Genomic DNA, 22,745 nt, shown 5'->3' on the forward strand with positions numbered 1-22,745 from the left:
CCGCACCCGCCGCCCCGGCCACAGAAACACCATCCTTCCCGCCCGCCCGTCTGCGCCGCCGCCGCCGCCGCCGCCGCCACTGCCTCTCAATAGCAGCAACGGCAGCAGCCCTGCGGAACCGCGGGCCCGGGCAGCCGCGCTCCCGCCGCCATGATGGGCTGCGTCATATGACGTAGAGCGGGGGCGGGAGGCCGTGATGGGCAGCCCAGCTAGCCAATCGTCAGTTCCACAGGGTCCCGGAGGCCCCGCCCACTAACCTGGTGGAGGGAGGGTGCCTGCGGGTGCGCCCCCTGCAGGCGGAGAAGTGCGTGGGCAGCAGGTAATACCCGCAACTATTTTAAAAACACAGGGAAGTATAAAGAAGACAGTAAAAAGCATCCAGAATCATCCTGAATTTTTTTTCCCCTCGGTATTTTAAAACATAGTTTGTCTTCTGCCTTTTTTTGTTTTTTACTCGTCAGAGCCGTTCCAGGCTCTTCTGAGGGGTTGCCCTACACGTGCTGTCAGCCACCGAGGCGCTCCGGGGCTTTTATCCCAATTCGACCCGCACGGGACCCCTCTCCCCGCACACCCGCCGGAGCAGCCCCGAGCTCGCGCCGCCCCGTCGGCGGAGGACGCGCTTTCCCCGCGCTCGCCCCGCCCCCGGCCCCGCCCCACCTGCCGGCCCGCACCTGCGGGTGACGTCATCCCGACGCCGCCCGGGGTCCCGCGCGAGGCGACCCGCTTCCCCCGGGCCCCGCCCGGCTGTCCAGGAGGCCGCGTGCCGTCGCCGCCGCCCCGTGGGGGGCTCTCTAAAGGAGGGTGCCTGCGCTCCCGCCCCTGGGGGACTCTCTAAAGGAGGGTGCCCGCGCCCCCGCCCCTGGGGGGCTCTCTAAAGGAGGGTGCCCGCGCTCCCGGCCCTGGGGGGCTCTCTAAAAGAGGGTGCCCGCGCCCCCGCCCCTGGGGGGCTCTCTAAAGGAGGGTGCCCGCGCTCCCGGCCCTGGGGGGCTCTCTAAAAGAGGGTGCCCGCGCCCCCGCCCCTGGGGGGCTCTCTAAAGGAGGGTGCCTGCGCTCCCGCCCCTGGGGGGCTCTCTAAAGGAGGGTGCCTGCGCTCCCGCCCCTGGGGGGCTCTCTAAAGGAGGGCGCCGTCGCCCCCGGCCCTGGGGGGCTCTCTAAAGGAGGGTGCCCGCGCCCCCGGCCCTGGGGGGCTCTCTAAAGGAGGGTGCCCGCGCCCCCGGCCCTGGGGGGCTCTCTAAAGGAGGGCGCCGTCGCCCCCGGCCCTGGGGGGCTCTCTAAAGGAGGGTGCCCGCGCCCCCGGCCCTGGGGGGCTCTCTAAAGGAGGGTGCCCGCGCTCCCGGCCCTGGGGGGCTCTCTAAAGGAGGGTGCCCGCGCCCCCGGCCCTGGGGGGCTCTCTAAAGGAGGGCGCCGTCGCCCCCGGCCCTGGGGGGCTCTCTAAAGGAGGGTGCCCGCGCCCCCGGCCCTGGGGGGCTCTCTAAAGGAGGGTGCCCGCGCTCCCGGCCCTGGGGGGCTCTCTAAAGGAGGGTGCCCGCGCTCCCGGCCCTGGGGGGCTCTCTAAAGGAGGGTGCCCGCGCCCCCGCCCCTGGGGGGCTCTCTGAAGGAGGGCGCCGTCGCCCCCGGCCCTGGGGGGCTCTCTGAAGGAGGTGCCCGCGCCCCCGGCCCTGGGGGGCTCTCTGAAGGAGGGCGCCGTCGCCCCCGCCCCTGGGGGGCTCTCTGAAGGAGGGCGCCGTCGCCCCCGGCCCTGGGGGGCTCTCTGAAGGAGGTGCCTGCGCCCGTGTCCGGGTGCCCGGGAGCGGCCCCCAGGGCACACCCCGTCCTTCGGGAGCCGGGGCCCAACCCCGAGCGGGCCGGGGCGGGGAAGGCGCTCCGGGCGGGGGGGGGGAGGGCGTCATGATGCGGGCACAGCCCCCCGGCAGCAGGGGAGCCCCCCCATCCTCCAGGCTCCTCGAGTTTCCACCCCCCAGGGCCCCCTCTCTGGCGCTGCCCCGGCCCCACGCGAACAGAAGGGGAGCCCGGGGTGGAGGCGAGCCCGCAGCCCCTCGCGCATCCGGACACGGGCGCCGTGCGCGCCCTGCGCGGACACAGCGGGGGACAGGCAGCAGGGGACACAGGCAGCAGGGGACACAGGCAGCAGGGGACAGGCATCAGGGGACACAGGCATCAGGGGACAGGCATCAGGGACAGGCATCAGGGGACAGGCATCAGGGGACACAGGCATCGGGGGACACAGGCATCGGGGGACAGGCATCAGGGGACAGGCAGCGGGGGACAGGCATCAGGGGACACAGGCATCAGGGGACAGGCATCAGGGGACAGGCAGCGGGGGACAGGCATCAGGGGACACAGGCATCAGGGGACAGGCATCAGGGGACAGGCAGCAGGGGACACAGGCAGCAGGGGACAGGCAGCGGGGGACACAGGCATCAGGGGACAGGCAGCAGGGGACACCGGCATCAGGGGACAGGCAGCAGGGGACAGGCATCAGGGGACAGGCATCAGGGGACACAGGCATCAGGGGACAGGCATCAGGGGACAGGCATCAGGGGACACAGGCATCAGGGGACAGGCATCAGGGGACAGGCATCAGGGGACACAGGCATCAGGGGACAGGCATCAGGGGACAGGCATCAGGGGACACAGGCATCAGGGGACACCGGCATCAGGGGACAGGCATCAGGGGACAGGCATCAGGGGACACAGGCATCAGGGGACACAGGCATCAGGGGACAGGCATCAGGGGACACAGGCATCAGGGGACAGGCATCAGGGGACACAGGCATCAGGGGACACCGGCATCAGGGGACAGGCATCAGGGGACAGGCATCAGGGGACACCGGCATCAGGGGACACCGGCATCAGGGGACAGGCATCAGGGGACACAGGCATCAGGGGACAGGCATCAGGGGACACAGGCATCAGGGGACACAGGCATCAGGGGACACAGGCATCAGGGGACACAGGCATCAGGGGACAGGCATCAGGGGACACAGGCATCAGGGGACAGGCATCAGGGGACACAGGCATCAGGGGACACCGGCATCAGGGGACAGGCATCAGGGGACACCGGCAGCAGGGGACAGGCAGCAGGGGACAGGCAGCAGGGGACAGGCAGCCGCTGGGCTCTGACGTCGGTCAGGGAGCTGGGACCTGGGGGCCCCAGGAGGCCCGGGCATCTCCCGCCCTGTACCCCGAGGGGACGTGCATCCTAATCCAAGTGCCCCCCAACAGCAGCACGTCAGGCCACAGTCCCCAAGCAGGCTTCCTTATTATTCGAGCCAGCCCAAAGGGGTGTGTGTGTGGGGGGGGTAACGTTTTCCCCCTGCCACAGAGCAGGGGTTCGGAGGTGCCCATTCCTCAGCGGGTGTCTAACCGCAACCTCTGCCCGCCCCTGCGCCCCGCTCCCGCCTCTGCCCGGAGCTTCTCCTGAAGGCTTCGGGGTTCATAAAACAAATAGACACGTTTGTCCGCCTCGTCTCGCTGCCCCTAGGACTCGGCCTTGGGCGCAAATCGGGGAGTAAGTCCCCGGGTGCGGTGTGCGAGGTACTGCGCGGCATTTTACCGTGGGCTGTGCTCCCAGGGTATTCACCTCCGTTGCAGCCGCAGAGCAGAAGGACTGGGTTCTGCTGCGCTGCTCCGCACTCTTCCCAGCTCCAGCCTCTGTGAGGTCCTGGCTGGAGCTGGGAATAAGCGCGCTGTGAGTATTTACACCATGGAAATTGGCAAACGACTAATCAGGGCTCTTTCCCCCCCAGGGCCCTCTGTTCCCCATACTAGTGCTCTTGCCATAGGGTACCCTCCACAGGATCTGATGACTGCCCCTTGCTGACTTGCACTGTTTTTTGTGTGTTGGTTTTTTTGGGGTTTTTTTTGGTGTGGTTGCATTACTTTACAGCCCTAGGCAAATAAGGAGACCAAGCAGACTGAAAGCCAGACTTGCCCTGGTTGTCAGCCATTCCAACAAAGGTCGCATACCTCATCCTGTCTCTCCTTCTAAGTGCCTTCCTATGAAGTCCTTACCTTTTGTTGGCTTCTAGACCTTCAGATTAAGACCGTCTGAGTCAAGGACAGCTCACCAGATACTTTTGCCTTTCAGAGCCCTGAGGCATCTCCCATGGGGGGGGCACACCTAACATGGTAAAAATATGAATGAATGAATGAATGAATGAATGAATGAATGAATGAATGAATGAATGAATTAGAAATAAAGGCTGAAGCAAGGCTCACATATATGCTGAAGTTTAGGTGTAACAAGTTAAAATTTTTAATATACTACATAATTTATATTGCGATATAGTGATGCTATCCACAGCATAATTACAGGATTTATAAAAAGTACACAACAGCCCGGCCGGGCGTGGCTCAGCAGTTGAGCATCAACCTGGGACCCAGGCGATCGGGGTTCGATTCCCGGTCAGGGCACATGCCCGAGTTGCAGACTCGATCAATGACTCTCTCATCATTGATGTTTCTGTCTCTCCCTCTCCTTTCCTCTCTCTGAAATCAATAAAGATATATATTTAAAAATAAAATAAATAAAAATAAAAGTACACAACAGACAGCGAGCTTCAGCAATGAGGCTGCACTTTGAAACTGTCTTGTGAACATATTTTTTCCAAGCTTATCAGTGTGTACCCCTTCATTTGGAGGTGAGTTTTATTTGGCAATGACTTAAAGATCACTTCCTAGGTGTCAGGCACTGCTTTAAGCACTTTGTAAGTAATAACTCTTTAAACTTTACCTAATTATAAAATATTTTCATCATTCCTAAAAGAAACTCTGTACCTATCAACAGCCACTCCCCACTTCCCCTCTCCCCCAGCCCCTGTCAACCACTAACCTATTTTTTGTCTCTATGGACTTACCTAACCTGGACACTTCCTATAAGTGGAATTATACAATATGTGGCTTTTTATGACTGATTTAAGCTACTGTTCCCATTTTACAGATGAGGAAACTGAGAAACAGAGAGGTTAGGTACTTTGGCTAAGGTCACGTGACACGGGTGGGATCCAAACTCAGGCAGGCTGGTTGCCCAGTCCTTGCTAAGTGTCAGCATCAAAACTGAATGATGTCAAAGCACACAGGCCGTTTGTGAATTTAGGCATAGGCCAAAATGCCCCATGTGCACCCCGCAGGTGAAAGGCCCTGCTAGGAGCTGCCTTCTAATGGGGACAGAGGTGGGGAAACAAATACTACCCTGAAGACAGTAGTTGCTCAAAGAAGTGCATGTTTCCATTGTGAAAGACAGAGTCTCCTGGAATGAACACCTGCATTTTTTTCCTTTGGCTCACCCAGCAGCTGGATCCCTTCATTACTGAGAGAGGCCCATGACATGAATCTTGACAATGGAAGGTCACCTCCACTATGAAGACTAGGGGTCAACTATGCCCCAAAAGCTGGCACATGGGCCTCTGTGACATCCTAGCACACAGTTCCCAAGGTGGGACGTGGTGACCTCCCCACTGCCCAGCCCCCTCGGTGGCTACTTATGTCCTGAGCCCCAGTGTCCAGCTCCTCTATGTCTGTCCACGGCTCTCCAGCCACTTCTCAGCCCTGCTCAGCCTCTCGGGATCAGAAGATGCCCACAACCAACTCAGCCACTTCAAGCTTCTGCAAAGACCGTTGGCCGCTCCTACTGGGTGCAGCCAGCTCCACGGGGGCTGCTCCCTAACCAGGCCCTCGATCGACTTTGTGTCAATCCCTGTGCTGGGCCCTGCAGATTCGATCATGGACAAGACAGATGGAGTCCTTCCCTCCTGGCGCTTGTTCTTGTCAGGCACAGAAATTGCACAACCGATGACACAACTGATTGTGAATGTACTGTTGTGATGGTGCGAGGTTGTGAGGAGTGTGTGTGCAATGCCGCCTGATCCAGCCCTGGGGATCCAGGAAGGCTTCTCTGAGCAGGTGACATTTAAGCGGCAACCCCAAGGATGAACAGGAGGCAGTTTAATAAAGGGACAAAGGAAGGAGCGTGGGTTTTAATGTTTTATCTCTGATGTTTCAAAGTGGAGGCCATCACTGTCTGATAGAAGGCCCCTGGACAGGTAAGGGTTTTTTGTCTTTTTTTTTTAAGAGAGTGGAAGGGGGAGAGATAGAAAGAAACATCGATGTGAGAGAGAGACACATCGATTGATTGCCTCCCGCACAAACCCCAACCGGGGCCGGGGATCGAGCCTGCAACCGAGGTGTGACATACCCTTGACCGGAGTTGAACCCAAGACCCTTCAGTCCGAGGGCCGATGCTCCAACCACTAAGCCAAACCAACCAGGGCTGGACAGGTAAGTTTTAATGGGAAAAGGGGAGGCTGGCTGGGTCGGGCCCTGAGGGTGGTGTAGACACAGGACTTGGGGATGCCACGGGAGGGTGCTGACATGGAGGCTGGCTGGGTCGGGCCCTGATTCCTCCCATTCCTCCCCCGGGAGTGGGTGGGGGGAGCTTCATTTCCATTTCTGCCTACAGGGCAAACACACACACTTCACACAGTGACACTTTCCTGCGGATTGTCACTTCCTTCCCTCTGTGTATGTGCCTTCCACTGGAGTTAGGCCCTCCTCAGGGCCCCTTGCCCTGGCTGGTCCCTTGGCCTGAACGCCCCCCTCCCCCATCTCTGCCTGTCAGCTCCCTTAGGTCCAAATATCCTCAAAGGGGCCTCTCCGGCCAGCCATCCCTGTCTGACCTCTGCTAGCTGTCATTGTCCCTCAAAGTACTTTCCCTCTCTGCCTATCACCCACCATCAGAAAGGAAGAGCCAGGAAGGGACCCCTGCCCGTGGAGCTCCTGGCCACATCCTGCTGCTAGAAGGTGCTGGCACCGGGGGATCTCAGGCGGCCACTGCTGAGAGGCCGTGGCTCGTGGCCTCCCAGGACCCAGTTGGGTTGATGCCTCTGCGTCCGACTGACGCCCCCTCACAGTCTGCGCCGTGTGTCTGGGGCAGGATACGTGTTCTAATCACACCAGCTCCTCACCAATCATTCAACAACGATTTCAACAAACATAGGAGGTGGCTGTGGTGTGCTGGGCCCTGTTCCAGGCACGGGTGTGAACGAGATGAGGTCCCTGCTCAGGGGGAGTGGCATTCTGGGACAGGGAGAGCCAAGACTGTTTTTGGAAAGTCCTGCCTGGCTCTGTGTCCCTGCCAGTCACGAGATCCTTGCCCCAAGCCCGTAAAACCGAGTCTGGCTTACAGGGTAACCTCCCGTGTTGCTCCCCGCAGGCCAGCTGGGGCAGGTCGGGTGGCGGGTGCCAGGCGGCCTGCCTGTGCAGGTGGGAGTTTCACGAGGGTGCGGCTGGCACGTGGGCCCAGGGTGGCTGGAAAGGGCAGGCAGGGGCCTGTGGGCTCCCCCTCACCAATCAGCGGTGCGGCGCCACCCTCCGGCCCTTCCTTGGCTCTGGACCAGAGGGGATTTCAGGACTCCACCTTAAAGCAGAGAGAACCCCAGGGAGGCCCCTCCAACAATGCCTGCCTGGGCCTCTCCTCTTGCAATGCCACCCTGTCCCCTCCGAGGTGGCCGTGGTGTCCCAGTGGGGGCAGCCAGAAAGAGGAACTTCCCTTTTCTTTTCAGTCTGCCCCCAAATGCCAGGGAAACCAAAGCTTCGTGTGACCCCAAAGACCATGAGTAAGGAAGTGACTCCTCTAGACCCAACTGCTCAGAACCTGGGGTCACTGTCTGGCTGTTGCCTGGTCCTATTGGTGGCTCAGTGCCCAGCAGGAAGCTGCACCTTCCCAGCAGCACCCCTCGCCCCCACCCCAGCTCCTGGGGCCCGAGTCAGGGAGGCCCCTGTGACTTCCTGCACCTCCCGTTGCCCCACCTGCTTGTGCCCGGAGCTGTTTAGGGCGGCCCCACCATCTGCCAACAGGCTTGGCCAGAACAGCATGTGGTTGCTTCTCGAATGCTCAGTGGGTTTATTATTTTATAGCAGAGGGAGGTGTGGCTGTTTTTTTAATCGCCAGGCTTTATTAGAAATGGTGTTTTCACTGTTCCTCACACACCCGGGTTGCAGCCCCAAACCCCAGCTCTTCTAGGGTGTCCCTCGGGTTTTCAGGGACAAGCCATACACGGTTCCAGACGGTGCTCGGGATGCTCAGACGCCTGCCCTGTCCGGTAACATGCAGGCATTCCCTGTGTGCCACCACGTCACTCCCCAGAGCAGAGCGACCGGCTGGAGTTGGCGCCGCACCCACTTTACAGATGCACCTTTGTTTTCCCCAAGGATGCTGGGTGCGGGGTGGTATTTGATTGGCAGCAGGAAGGTCATGAGGAGGCTGACCCTCCAGCTCGGACCTTCCGACCACGGGCCCAAGCGGTGCCCTCCCCACACCTGTTTCCTCACGGGGAGGATCGGGTCTCTCCCGCCTGCTCCCCTCCCCTCGTGAAGGGCCGAGGCTGCCGCTGCCCCCTGTGAACAGGTGAGGCTCACCCGGTCCAGGTGGGGTGGCGGAGATGAGGCAGAGGGGACCTGGGCATCACGGATTGACACAGGTCTGTCCTAGGTCTTGAGAAGACGAAAGACCTCACCTAGCTCTTCGGTGGAGACTTTCGGGGCCCTGGGAGGAGTCGGGCAGAGTGTGGGACATCCCTGGGCGCCCCTGGGACCAGCCTCGACCACCCCCGCTGGTGCCGTGCTCCTGTGGGTCTGGCTGCACCGTGGCCCAGAGGCCTTTGAGAACAACCATCTGCGACTTCCTGAGATGGCCACAGAATGGAAGCCACGGAAGCTAATGATTCTTTTTTTAAAATATGTCTTTATTGATTTCAGAGAGAGGAAGGGAGAGAGAGAGAGAGAAACATCAATGATGAGAGTCATTGGTCAGCTGCCTCCTGCACGCCCCCGACTGGGGATCGAGCCTGCAACCCGGGCCTGTGCCCTGACCGGGAATCGAACCCCGATCTCCTGGAACCACTGAGCCACACCCACTGGCGCTAATGATTCTAATATGGAAACTGATGGCAAATTTCCTTACGCTTCAAACAAGTCATTTCAAGGCAAAGCTGCGGGGCCTCGCGAGCCGTTTACGTAGAGGCCAGTGGTGGGTGGCGGCTGTGCGGAGGCTGCCGCCCTGGCTGCCGTTTGGCCGGGCACTGGGGTGCCCAGGAGGCCTGCTGCCCTGCACGGCCGAACACAGAAACTCTGGTGGAGAGAGGTCAATAAATAGTGGAAAACCCCATCGCGGTAAGGCCGGGGGAGAAAGGAAGGTGTGTGGAGGGACAGAGATTCCAGCCAGGGGACAGAGGCCACAGGCCTGAGAAGGTAGGAAAGGGGGTCATGCAGTTGGCCGGCCCAGGAGTGGCCGTGTTACATGTGAAAATGCCATGTCACCATGCTAAGCACGACCCTATGTTTACATTCATACAAATTCACAGGGAATAGAAGGAAATCGCCAAAAATGAGAATTCTGACGTGGTTACCTCTGAGCGGTAGGCTTGATGTGTCTTCCTTTGTTTTCTTTTCTTTCTTTTTTTTGCATTTTCTCACTTTTCTATAATGAGCCTGAATCAGTTTATAGGCAAACGGGAGGCTTTTTCTCCTTTGTGCGCTTCAATTTTTGTGTTTAAGCTGGTGGATTTCACAGACGCCGCTCGGAACGATCGCACATCAAGGCCAGAGACGTTGTCGGCTGCATAGCTTCACAGTTAGAGAATCAGGAAGAATTTTTTTTTTTTTAAATGCTTTATGTGGCAGAAAACATTCCAGACGGTACCAAAAAGATAATATCCATTTCTAAGCGTTTGCACTCGAGGCGCGAGGGCCGCAGCTCCGGGCCGAGCCAGTCCGTGTTTTATTGTACACCTTGGGCTCCGGCTGCTTGCTTATGCGCCCTCACCCCCACCAGCTCAATCTGCTGCCTGCTGGGAGGTGTTAAAAAAAGCCCTTTTTTTAGAGAGATAATTGAATCGGCTTAGGAGAGTGGGGTGTTTTATTTTTGGTGGGGATGCTTGGCTACAGTCCATGTATTCGCTTTCCATTTTACTTGAAAGATTGTTGCTGTCCGGTGATGGCCACTAGCTTTGGGTCATGTTCTTTGGCACTGTTTTTGAGCAAGGTACAGATGCATGGAGATGCGGTTCCATTCGTCACGTCTTTATTAAAATCTGGGGGGCGGGGCCCACGTTCAGAAGGAAGCTGGAGCTGTGAGCTGGCTTGCTTGGGGACAAGACATGCTATGTGATTTTAGAATAGCTAAGCGAGTCAGCACCCTTCCTAAAGTCAGGTTTGATGGCTCAGGGGGTCTAGGTCTCCAGGCCATCAACATGAGCTGGCTCCTTTACACAAGAACAGCGGAGCCCAGCGCTGTGGCCCAGTGGTCGAGCGTCGACCCATGTACCAGGAGGTCGCTGGTTCGATTCCCGGTCAGGGCACGTGCTCGGTTGCAGGCTCGATCCCCACTAGGGGGGCTGCAGGAGGCACTATGTGGACTCATTACATCCAAAGTCCCAGGCCACGCCCAGCCAGCGTGGCTCAGCGGTTGAGCATTAACCTAGGATCCAGGTTATCAGGGTTCAGTTCCCGGTCAGGGCACATGCCTGGGTTGCGGGCCCGATCCCCAGTCCGGGGCGTGCAGGAGGCAGCCAATCAATGACTCTCTCATCATTGATGTTTCTATCTCTCCTTCTCCCATGCGCTCTCTGAAATCAATAAAAACATATTTTTTAAAAAGTGCCAGGCTATGGAACACATCAAAACGTATAGTTGGGTCAGTCCTAGAGCTGAGCCCCTTTCCGTCAGAGATTTCCTCCACGTGAACAAAAACCATTCAGCAAACAGCTGTCAGGTACTCTGCTTTGGAAACAGCTGAGGGAAATGCTGGAGGTGGCCATTTGTCATTGTTGCTGGCTGACCAGCACGGGCCATGGGACGCTGACGATGATTTCCCTAGCTTCCCTTGAAGCTGGGGTCCTGCCATGGGACTCTATGCCACCCATCAGATGCACAGGTGCCTACCCAGTAGCTGGGGAGAAACAGGCGTCTCCACGGAAATGGCACCTAGCAGCTGGAGAGAGGGAACCAAAGGGACTGCTGTTTGCTTCTCACAGTGGTGTCTCCACGAAACCTGTTCTCCAGTGTGCCCGGGATGGTCCCTGACTGTGTAGACTCCAAGCCGTGTTCTACAGCCTTTCTGGAGAGTCTGGGACTTACCTGCCACCCTTTAATACTCAAGCCAGTTAGAATTCGTTTCTGTGGCTACACCTAAGAACTCAGACTGACCCATCAGACTGCTGGTTACCAGTTAGAAGTAGGCTCAGTGTGAAGATCAGTGCCCCCTCCAATAACACAAAGGCTTTCTCAGCTAGAAGTCCTGGCAAGCAGTCTTCCACACAGGGGACTGAATTTACACCTAAATGTACGTGGCTACGAGTGACCAGTGGCCACACTCTGGACAGCACCGATACGCAGCACTTCCAGCTCTTGGCCAGACTCCTTCCTGGCCCTTCCCTGTCGAGCTCCCGCATCCCAGCTAACCCCCATTCGGACTTCTGTCACTAGAGATGAGTCGTGCCTGTTCCTGAGCTTCATGTAAGTGGAACCACAGGTGTATGACTGTGCGTGGCCTCTGCCACTCAATGTAACACCGGAGAGTCATCCAGAGCTATGTGGGTAAATGTTTAACCGCAGGCTCTCCAGAGAATATAAAGGCCCGACTCGCAGCGTTTGCTGGTGTTCACAGTGTAAATACTCCCTCCGTGGTTGCTGGTGACATCAGCTGGCCAGTACCAGCTGGGCCTGACAAGCCCCTGTGGCTCGGCCTGCTGTGGCTCATCCGTGTTGTGGTGGCGGCAGGAGTGTGCCCTGCGTCCTGTCCTTCCCCCACAGATGCTAAAGGCGCCACTTTTCCTCTAGCGCAGGTTCCCATTAGCCAGGTCCCCAGGCCTGAGCTGTCCCCTTCAGGGGCTTGGATCTGGAAAAGCCGGGTCAGGACACGAGGGTCTCATCACCTGCGCCCTCCGGCCCCCGGCCCTCTCTCCTCCCGCTGTCCTCAGGGTGCTGGAAGGGGACACTGCCCCTTCCCGTCCGGCCCTTAGGCAAGAGCCAGCTGGCCCTGCAAACGCTAACGGAAGCTGAAGGAAGCTGGGAAATCGCTTCCCCCAGGACCGGGCTGATGTCAACACTGACTCGCTCTAGGTGCCTAACCGGAGTCCGTTTTGAGACACTGAGTTCCTTGTTTTCTTTCTGTCCCGCCCTGCCCTAGAGCAATAAACCTGGGACGGGGTCGACAGACCACAGCAGGCCCAAACCCCATCCCTGGCCCATTTTCTGTGCGGCCCACAAGTAATGGTTTTCGCAATTTTTAATTGCGATGTAACTGACACAGCATTGTGCTAGTTTAACGTGCACATGGATGTGTTGCCCTGATACAGTCACATATCGCAGCATGATTGCCTCCAGGCGTTAGCCAGCACCTCCTTCCTGTCACACAGGTACTACTGCTTTTCAGTGGCGAGAACAGGTAAGATCTAGTCTCTCAGCAACTTTGAAGTTTATGACACAACGTTATTGACTATAATCACTGTGCCGTGCGTCAGGTCTCCGAGACTTATTTCTCTCCTAGTTGCAAGTCTGTGCCCTTCAACCTCTCCCCCATCCCCCTACCCCCAAGCCCAGGTGTCCACCGGATTACTCTGTTTGTACGAGTTCATCTTTTTTAGATCCTGCCTGTAAGCGATGCCAGGTAGTAGTTGTCTTTCTCTGTCTGACTTACCTAATATAATGCCCTCAAAATCCACCCATGTCACAAATAGTAGGATTCCCTTCTTTGTCAGGGCTGAGTAGTATTCCACTGTATGTGCGCAGCACGTCCTCTGCAGCCATTCATCGCTGACGGACACAGGCGGTTTCCGTCTTGGCTTTTGCGAATGACGCTGAGCAAACACGGGGTGTGGACATCTCTTCTGCATCCTGTCTTCATTTCCTTTGGCATTGTACCCAGAAGTGGAATCGCTGGGTCCTTTGGTAGTTCTTTTTTTAATTTTTTGAGGAAACTCCATACTGTTTTCCATAGTGGTTTTCACTTTTTTAAAGTATGTCTTTATTGATTTCAGAGAGAGGAAGGGAGAGGGAGCGAGAGATAGAAACATCAGTGATGAGAGTCATTGATCAGCTGCCTCCTGCACGCCCCCTGCTGGGGATCGAGCCCGAAACCCGGGCATGTGCCCTGACTGGGAATCGAACCCCGATTGCCTGGATCCTAGGTCGATGCTCAACCACTGAGCCATGCCCAGCCAGGCTCACATTTTTAATAGTTGGGGGGAAAAAATCAAAAGATATGCCCTGGCCGGTTTGGCACAGTGGATAGAGGGTCGGCCCACAGTCTGAAGGGTCCTGGGTTCGATTCTAGCCACGGGCACGTACCTGAGTTGCAGGCTTGACCCCCGGCACCTGTCAGCACACAAGCGGGAGGTGACCAATCGATGGATCCCTCTCATATCGATGTTTGTGTTTCTCTGACATCCATGTTTCTCTCTCTCCCCCTTCCACTCTCTCTGAAAAGCAATGGAAAAAATATCCTTGAGTGAAGGTTAAAAGAAAAAAAAAAATCAAAAGATATTTCATGAAACATGGAAATTATAGAAAATTTAAATTTCAGGATCCAAAAGAGAGGTTTTACTGGAACAGTCACAGCTGTTTGTTCATGTAGAGTCTACAGCTACTTTTGTGCTTCAAGAAGTCCAGGTTCGAAGCATCTGCCACTTTCCAGGGTGTAAACACTCTCACCTGGGCCCATTTACTGAACTCAGAGCTGGGAGAGGCGCACACGGTCAGTGAGTGGCTCCAGCACATCTCTGCCTATGCTTCTTGTCCAGTTAATGACACAATATAGGCACTGGTAGCTTCAGTGAGCTTGTTTTCGACTTTCTGTTACCAAAAGAGCCCTGATACAGGTGCCAATAAAAAACAAACATCAACACATGTGACATTGTTGCTGTGACAAGCACGACAGGGAGAAACCCGAGAGCTCGCCAGGCAGCGCTTAGAAAGCCCGATGGGGGAAGGGGTGATGACACTCCCAATGAATGAGAAGGCCTGTGACACAGGGGCCCAGAGCCCGGGGGACCCCATGAAAGGGGAGGGGAGGGGATGGTAGACAGACATTGGGGGCCTTTATCAAAAGAACATTGAACTACATCAAATGAAAAAGCTTCTGCCCAGCAGAGGAAACCATCGACAAAACCATCGGCAACCTAGGGAGTGGGAGAAAGTATTTGCAAGTCATCTATCTGATAAGGGATTAATATTCAAAATATACAAAGAACTCATGCAACTCAATAGCAAAAAAAAAAAAAAAAATTCCAGTTAGAAAGTGGGCAGAGGAACTGAATAGACATTTTTCCAAAGAAGACACACAAGTGGCCAACAGGAACATGAAAAGGTGTCGCTAATCGCCAGGGAAATGCAAATCAAAACCGCAGTGAGATACCGCCTTGCACCTGTCAGGACGTCTATTATCCAAAAGATAAGGGATGCGTGGTGGGGGGCATGTGGGGAACAGGGAACCCTTGTGCACCCAGGGTGGGAATGCAAATTGATGCAGCCACTATGGAAAACAGTATGGAGGGTCCCCCCCAAATTAAAAATTACCATATGTCCCAGCACTCCCACCTCCGGGTGTTTATCCAAAGGCAATGAAATCACTCTCTTGATAAGATGTGTGGACAGGCAGAAGCCAGGGCTGCAGGTCGAAAAGGGCCCGCTTCAGGTTCCTCTCCCAGACCATGGCAGCTTCCCGGGCACCCTGAGTTTCACCCCTTCACCCTGGGGGGGCTTCAGCACGTCCTGGAAGAGACTGCAGCCACCACGCTGGTCCTGCATCTTTGAGACGCTCAGCGCCCTCGGGGAAGCAGTGCCCGAAGCCCTCTCGGTGGAAGCAGAAGCCCAGAGAGATTTCTGACACAGGCGCCAAGACATTCCAGTGAGAAAAAAGTCATCTTTTCAACATATGGTACTGAGACCACTGAATATTCATATGCAAAAGGATGACGTTGGACCTCTACCTCGTACCCTAAAAAATAACCAAATTGACCAAAGACCTAAATAAAAGATGTGAAACTCAACAACAACAAAAAAGATGTGTGGGCAGAGGGCAGAGGGCAGAGGGCAGAGGGCAGGCCAGCCGGGAGGGCAAGCACTGGTCATTCACATGGGAAATGGGGGACCGAGGAGGTGCAGGAGAGGTGGAGAGGAACAGGCGGGCTGTGGAAAGACGTCGCAGGTGTAACAACGTGGCCATCGCTCGGACACGGAGGCGGAGCAAAAGGAAAACACGTCGGGTGGCCCCGAGTTCCTGGCTGGTGCCCGGCTGGCTGCCTTAGCCAGGGCCCAGCCCCTGCTCTATGTGTGGCCCACCTACTAACTCATTTCATCGTCGCATCAGCCCAGCAAGGTAGGGACAATGACCCACTTGATTGTACCGATGAGAAAACGAAGTCGCAGAGAGATTAAGTAACCGTCCCAGAGTCGCACAGCAAGTGGGGGTCCGGGCATCACACCCAGGCAGCCTGCTCCCACGGTCTTTAAGCTAACCCTTTATGCTGCACGGCTGCTCCGCAGTAAATCCCAGGGTAAGAAAGGGGGGAGTCCAGAATATCTGTACCTACTGATTACAACGGCACACCCCCAAGGCCCTCAAGGAAAGGGCAAACAATCCCCAGAAGAGACTGTGAAGCTTCATGCCACATAGGCTTGGGGTCCGGGGTTGTGAGGCGGCCGAGGCAGGCAGCATTCAGGGGTGTCTGTTCCCCAGCACGGGGTTTGACGTGCCATCTGCCGGCTTCTCCTTCACTGCTTCGGGAAGGCAGCCTACCCCAAACTTCTTCAGTGCGAACCCAGGCCCGCCACCCCTAGCTGGGTGACTTTGGGTGTGTTGCTTTGCTTCTCTGAGCCTCAGTGTCCTCCTGTGTAAACAGGGACTATTGGGACCTGTCTCTTTGGATTATTGTGAGGACCAGATTCGATAATGTATGAACTGCGTTCACACGGCTGGGTGTTAGGAAACAGCAACAGTCACAATTGCAAGAGCTCCCGGGACCTGTGTTTAAACACCCAGACATGGTCAGAGCCTCGACCCAAGTACTGAGCCCCAGGCCCCTGGGCTAAGCTGAGCTGGGGGCCTCCTCCCCGGGGAAGCTGGCAGGGCCACAGGCTTGAGTTCCCCGTGGCCTGGCCACTGCCTTTGGTGTCAGCACAGCAACTGCGGATACGATTGCAACACAATTCTCACCTAATTACAGCAAAGATGAACTTCCGCCCCTTGGAGACAAAACCCACAATTAACCAGGGAGGGGTGCCAGCACCCAGGCCTGCTCGCCATCCTCTGGAACGCTCAGGCCTGTGGATGAGAGTCCCCCTGCCCCCGAAATTTCTTCCTTTTTTTTTTTATTCGATCACCAAAAACTCTTGTCTGGGAAGGTCTCCTAATCAAAATGCCCAGGGAGTCACTGATGGCCCAGATCAAGGAAAGGTGATGAGAGGACCATGAACGCGGCTCCCGCCCATTCCCCAGCTGTTTCTGGGGACTCGGCTGGAGCTTTTTGGACCTGCCTTCCCTTTCCCTTCTTGGCTTCTGGACAGTCTAACATTGTGATTTAGGGTGGGGACTCTGAGCCCCACAGTATCAGCTCAGCTTCCGGAGGGGCTGGAGACTGAGGTCAGCCACATGGGGAGTCAACCATGTCTACGCGATGGAGCCCCAATAAAAAAGACTCTGGACACCGAGGCTCAGGGGTTTCCCTGGTTGACGATATTCCACGTGTATTGCCACATGTCACTGAGAGAGGTAAGCGCTGTCCATGCCTCCACTGGGAGGGGACATCTGGAAGCTCAGCACCTGGAACCCTCCTGGACCCTTCCCATGAGCCTCTGCCATTGGCTGACTGTAGTCTGTCCCCTTTGTTGTAAGAAACCAGAACCGTGAGTGTGCCAGCTCTCAGCGAGCTCTGTGAGTCCTTCTGGCTAATCATCACATCTGAGGGTGGTCTCGGGAACCCCTGGAATGTGCAGACTTGGTGACTGAGGGTGGCCGTGGGGACCTCTGAACTTAGTGGTTGACAGAAGTGGGAATGGGCTGGGGGACCCCCAGACTTTGCATCCTGACTTCCCAGTGACGATCCTTTTTGAGTGAAAGTAACAGACCCAGTGAGGAAGTTGGGTGAGGCTGGCACCTGCCATAAATGACCCAAGGAAAAGAGCAAACCCTTGCGAGGGGCAGCCCTGTCCGCACTCAAGGGGAGCCTGTTGAAGGAAGGCTGGAGGTAGCACCGTCTTTTAACTGAAGATCTGGAACCAGCACTGCCCAGGCGCGATGGTTACTCCCCAACATCCATCCCCACCGCCTCCTTCCTGGCAGATCCCACTTTCTCTTCAGGTATTCATCAGATTCCAGGGTGGGGGGAGCCCCAACCCCACCCCAACTCCGGGGGCGGATTCTGATTGGTCTCTGCCAGTCATATAGTTCCAGCATCCCTGCCAGTGACTGGCCCACCCATGACCATGTGGTGTAATCCTGTACAGTGAGATGTCCTGTTCCTAAGGGACATTCAGAAGAAAAGGAAGACTATCTGTGGAAGCTATGTGTCAGGAAATGACACCTGAAGGGCATCGGCCATCTCAGGGAGCCTTTCCAAGGTCCAACCAACCTGCTAGCCCTGCTGGCCCAGGCGGGCAGCTGGGTCCACCCAGCCACCCCTCCGGACACCTTGCTACATGAGATCACAGACGTCCTTGTGGTTTAGCCCAACTTGGGCTCCGCTGTTCACTTCCTTCCAGTAGAACACGCCCTGGTCGGACAGGTACCAGGGCCTCTGGGGAGCAGCCCTGATGGACATAATCACCCCGCTTTTGTGGGAGGAGTCGAGGAGCTATTCCAGTTAGGATGCGAGTGACATAAACTTGAAAAGCCCAAACAAAGAGTAGGCTCTGGGGAAATACATGAGGCACCTGAGTCACAACCAACAGCACTTGCACTGGGTGGCACAAACACCCATTCCGGAGAATGTGCCCTCCCCTTGGCCCTGCCCACTCCCCTCTCCACCCCCACCCTGACCTCTCCATGCCATTTCCACATCTTTGCCCCAGGCCTGCCTGCTCGTGGGTCTCCACCCACTGCTAGCCCTAATTGTCACACCAGAGGGGCCTCGGGTGGGAGCCAGGCTTCCTGCTGGTGGAGCTTCCTTCCCGGAGTGTCACACCCACTCCCAGGGGGACTGAGGCCCTAAGGGTGGGGGGGCATACGAGAACCCCACTGCCAGCGATACCCATGTGCCCCAGTAGGACAGGGGGCACGGGGCCCTTGGTTTAGTTTCTGTAGAGAACAAAAACCCTCCATTGAGCGAAACCTGAAAAACCAGCCCAGCCCCTGGCCCAGGGCGGCAGGCACAGACGCCAGGGACATTCTTCTGCTTTGCCCTTGGCCCAGAGATAAAGGCTCCTAATCTCTGTTCCTGAAGAGAAATACTCACATGAGAGCTTCAGGGGGACTGCGGGAGCCAGCGACTAAAGTGCGCTTTCTCCAGGCCTCCCAGCTCAGGAGACCCCCGGTGACCTGGAGGGAGGGAGTGGAGCCCCAATACAGCAACAGGCCCCAGAGGAGGGTGGCTCTGATCCCAGCCCTGTGAGGGCTGACTCCTGCCCACAGAGGGGACATGTTGGGAGGCAAGGCCTGGGCCTGTGTGTCAAACACGGGCACAGCCGGTCAGAAGATGGGGACGTCTGCCATGTGAATGGCCCGGCCTGCCCACCCTCTCCATCTCCTGGGTGCCCCGTGGCCCAGGCACCACCGGTTCTTGCCTGGAGACAGAAGCAGCCCACTCTGCCTCCTCAATAGTGTCCCCCAAATCCACATTCACCTGGGACCTCACCATGTGACCTTATTTGAAAACAGGGTCTTTGCAGAGGTCATCAGTTAAGGATCTGGAGCCAAAGTCATCCCAGATTTAGGGTGGGCCCTAAATCCAAGGACTGGTGTCCTTATAGGAAGAGAAGACACAGAAAGATGCACAGACGAAGGCCATGTGACAATGGGGGCAGAGATTGGTGAAGCAGCCACAGCCAGGGAACCCCTGGGGCCACCAGAAGCTGGAAGGGACAAGGAAGGACCCTCCTCTAGAGCCTCAGGGAGCACGGCCCTGCCCACACCTCGAATTTGGACTTCCGGCCTCCGGAATAAGAGAATATATTCCTGTCGTGTTAAGCCACCCAGTTGGCGGGAATTTGTGATAGTGGCCCCAGGACACTCGTTCCAATAGGTCTTCCCCATCCCCAGCATCTGGAGGGATCTTGCAGGTCAGGTCACATGCCACCCCCTTCTCTCCAGGGTCTTGGCTTGACAGTCAGAATGTTACCTGAAAGGGGGCCTGGCCCGGAGTACATCTACCTGGGACCGGGTCCAGAGCGGGTCTGCCTAGGGTTGGCCAGGAGTGTGGGGGTTCTTGGCTTCCTGCAGGAAAGATTTCACAGTGCGAGTCCAGATGATTTTCAGGGCACATTTATTAAAGCTGGGGACAGCGGGCTTGGGATAGAGGAAGAGACAGGAGAGCCTAGGCAGAACTGCTTTGGTTCTCTAGAAATGTTATAGGAAAGAAGTGAGCCTAGGCGGGGCTGCTTTGGCTCACTGAGAAGTCAGAGAAACGGGGGCCTTGGCAGGTTCAGGGGTTTAGCCCGGGATGAGCTGCCACTGCCCATTGCGCCCCTGGTTGCAAGTTTGGAGGTGCATGGCTGTGGGGGAAGAGGAGGGGAAGAGGAGGGGAAGGGAAGGGAAAGGTGTAGGTGGGATTTCAGGAAGGAGACACGTGCTGGGCTTTCTGTTTTGAGGGTTTTTAAAGGCTGGGCATTTAGGGGCCGTCTTAGGGGCGGTCTCAATAGAATACTCATCAGCTTTTCCAGGTGTGCCCCCCCCCCCCCCCCCCCCCCCGGCTCTGGTCTCTGCTGATTGGTCGGCGCCAGGGCAGGGGGTCATTAGTCACTGCACCTGGTCCTGGCGTCACCCACCTGCTTTTGCTGCTTTTCTGGGCCTGGGGCTGAAATACAACGGAGGCCTAGATGTTTCCTCCAGGGAGGTGACCTTCTGTCTCTGCTGTAAATTGCTGGGCCAGCTTGTTCTGCCATCTGTCTCAGTTTCCCCATTCCACCTGGCAAGGAATTTTCCCAGCTCCTCACTATCCTGCCTCAAGAATAAAATCCAGCACTTGCTGCAGCCGAGGTCTGGCCCTTGCCTATCCACCTCTCCGTTCATCTCCTCCCTCACTGGACTCCACCCACGGGCCGTCATTTCCTTGGAAACCTTCATTTCTGAAAACTTCTGTTCCCGGAAAACCTGCCTGAGCTTGTTTTCGCCTCAGCACCTCCACCATTGCTGTTCCCTGTTCCCGGAACGCTGTCCTCTGGGTCGATGTGCCTCCACGTGAGCGATTTTGCCTCCCAGGGGACACTTGGCCATGTCCGCAGACATTTCTTGTTGTCACAACTTGGGCGGAGAGGGGGTAAGGAGAGTGTTACAGGCATCTAATGCCACGGAGGCTGCTCATCACCCCACAGGGCACAGGGCAGTCCCCACAGCACACAATGATCCTGCCCCAAATGTCCATCGGGCTGAGGTTTACAAACCCTGCTCTCGATCTTTCAGAACTCTGTGCTCCTGACTTCCAGGCCCCAGCTCTAAGCCACCTCCTCAAGGAGGCCTTCCCGGCCCTCTTTGTAAAGGGTGCCTCCTGTCACCCTCTGATGGCATCCCGTGGCTTCACTTTCTCCAGGGCCCATCATTATTCGAAGCCACCTCGCACGCTTGCTTCCACTTACTGTCTGCCCCCCTGCTAGGACCCGGAGGGTTTCCATAGCACCGCGGGGGGAAATTTCGACGTCTAGCCACCCCCCCAGCCCTCACCCCTCCAGCCCCCGGGGACACATTAATTGAAGGCGTTCTTTTCCATTTGGCCAACACTATCGGTTCCCTCTCCTGGGTCTCTGTGTGGAGGTGAGCGCTGCCAGCCTGGGCCTGTCTGGACAACCGTCGCTTCGAGCAGTTTTCCTGGCACCTCTAGTCTCGCCGAGGCTTATGGGTGGCTGGGGAGCGGGGCGGCCTCCCTCGGGTGGGGCGGCTGCTCTCCCTGAATGAACCTCACCGACTGGGTGTTTCCTCCTGGTCCGGACACGCAGCCCAGAAGCAGGAGATGCTGGGCCCCAGGTCCCAGCACAGACCTCCACCTCCACTTATTTCAGAGCTGGAGCCCCAAACTAGCAGGAAGGGGCTGCCATTCGCTATCGTGTACCCCCAAATTTGTATGTTGAAGTCCTAAAGCCCAGTACTCAGAGGGGGTCTATTTCTGGAGGTGATTAAGTTAAATGAGGTCAGGTGGGCATGCCCCATCCATGACAAGTGTCCTTATAAGAGGAGGCACTAGATGCCCTGGCCTGTTTGGCTCAGTGGTGAGAGCACCGGCCCTCGGACTGGAGCATCCCGGGTTCGATTCCAGCAAAGGGCATGCACAATGGTTTCAGGCTCGATCCCCGGCCCTGGTCGAGGTGAGCTCAGGAGGCAACCAGTGTGTCTCTCTCACATCAATGTCTCTCTCTCTCCCCCTTCCACGCTCTCTGAAAAGCAACAGAAAAAAATATACACATCCTTGGGTGAAGATTAAATAAAATTTAAAAAATTTTTAAAAAGAAGAGGTAATTACAACACAGGCACTCACAGAGGGAGGACCCTGTGAGGACACGGGGGAAAGATGCCAGGTTTTTTACGGTGGTAAAATGTACATCAGAAAATTTATTTTACCCATTTTAGGTGTCAGCACATTCACACTGTTGTGCAACCATGTCTGCTGTCTGTTCCAGACATTCTCAGGGTCCCAAAGGAAGCTCAGTACCCGTTAAATAGTAATTCATTCCCCATCCTCTCTGCTGCTGCTGCTGCTTTTCTTTAACCTCACCGAGGATATTTTTTCCAGTGCTTTTCAGAGAGACTGGAAGGGAGAGAGAGAGAGAGAAACATCGATGTGAGAGAGACACATCGACTGGTTGCCTCCTGCACACACCCGGACCGGGGCTGGGGACTGAGCCTGCACGAGGTAAGTGCCCTTGGCTGGAATCGAACCCAGGACCCTTCAGTTCTCTGGCCAATGCTCTAACCATGGAGCCAAGCTGTCCAGGGCTTCTTTGCTTCTATTTTTAAAAATTGTATTGATTTGAGAGAGGGAGAGAGAGGTTGTTGCCCCACCATTCATGCATCCTCGGTTGCTTCTTGTACGGGCCCTGACGCGGGATTGAATCCGCAACCTTGGCCCGGAGGTACCCGGCCAGGCCTCTGCTTTTCTTGTCTGGGTCCTCAGCTGGAATTCTGGGGACTGAGGCTGGGGGCTGGGATCGTCTTATCGACCCACATGTCTGCCAGTTGACACTGGCCGGGGCTGCTGAAATCTTAGCTGGGGCTGGGGCTGGAACACCTACGTGTGGCCTCTACACACGGCCTGGGTTTCTCAAAAAATGGGTTCCGAAGGCAAACATTGAGAGAGAAAGGTAAAGGGGGAGAGGGAGGGAGGGAGGGGTGAGGGGGAAGAGGGCGAGGGAGAGAGAATGACAAGCTGAAGCTGTGTCCTGCTCATGGCGTCTTCCCACAAGTCACACGGCGCCACCCCGGCTGCGCTCTACGGAAAGGGGCAGCCGCGAGGCCCCGACCCTTGGGGAGAACACAGGCCCGCGTCTCGGGCCAGCACGTGGATGGACACAGGCAGGCGAGGCCGGCCTGCCGCACGCAGGGGGCT

The 22,745-nt window shown here is 56.8% G+C and overlaps 1 protein-coding gene across 1 annotated transcript in view; it reads right to left on the reverse strand.

Annotated features, from left to right (window-relative positions):
* LMTK2 (lemur tail kinase 2) overlaps window positions 1–22,745 on the reverse strand; it is a 110,778-nt gene that overhangs the window by 59,266 nt on the left and 28,767 nt on the right. The gene's annotated exons all lie outside the window — the stretch shown is intronic.

Source organism: Miniopterus natalensis, chromosome 4, assembly GCF_054644295.1.
Source record: "Miniopterus natalensis isolate mMinNat1 chromosome 4, mMinNat1.hap1, whole genome shotgun sequence".
NCBI classification, from domain to species: Eukaryota; Metazoa; Chordata; class Mammalia; order Chiroptera; family Miniopteridae; genus Miniopterus; species Miniopterus natalensis.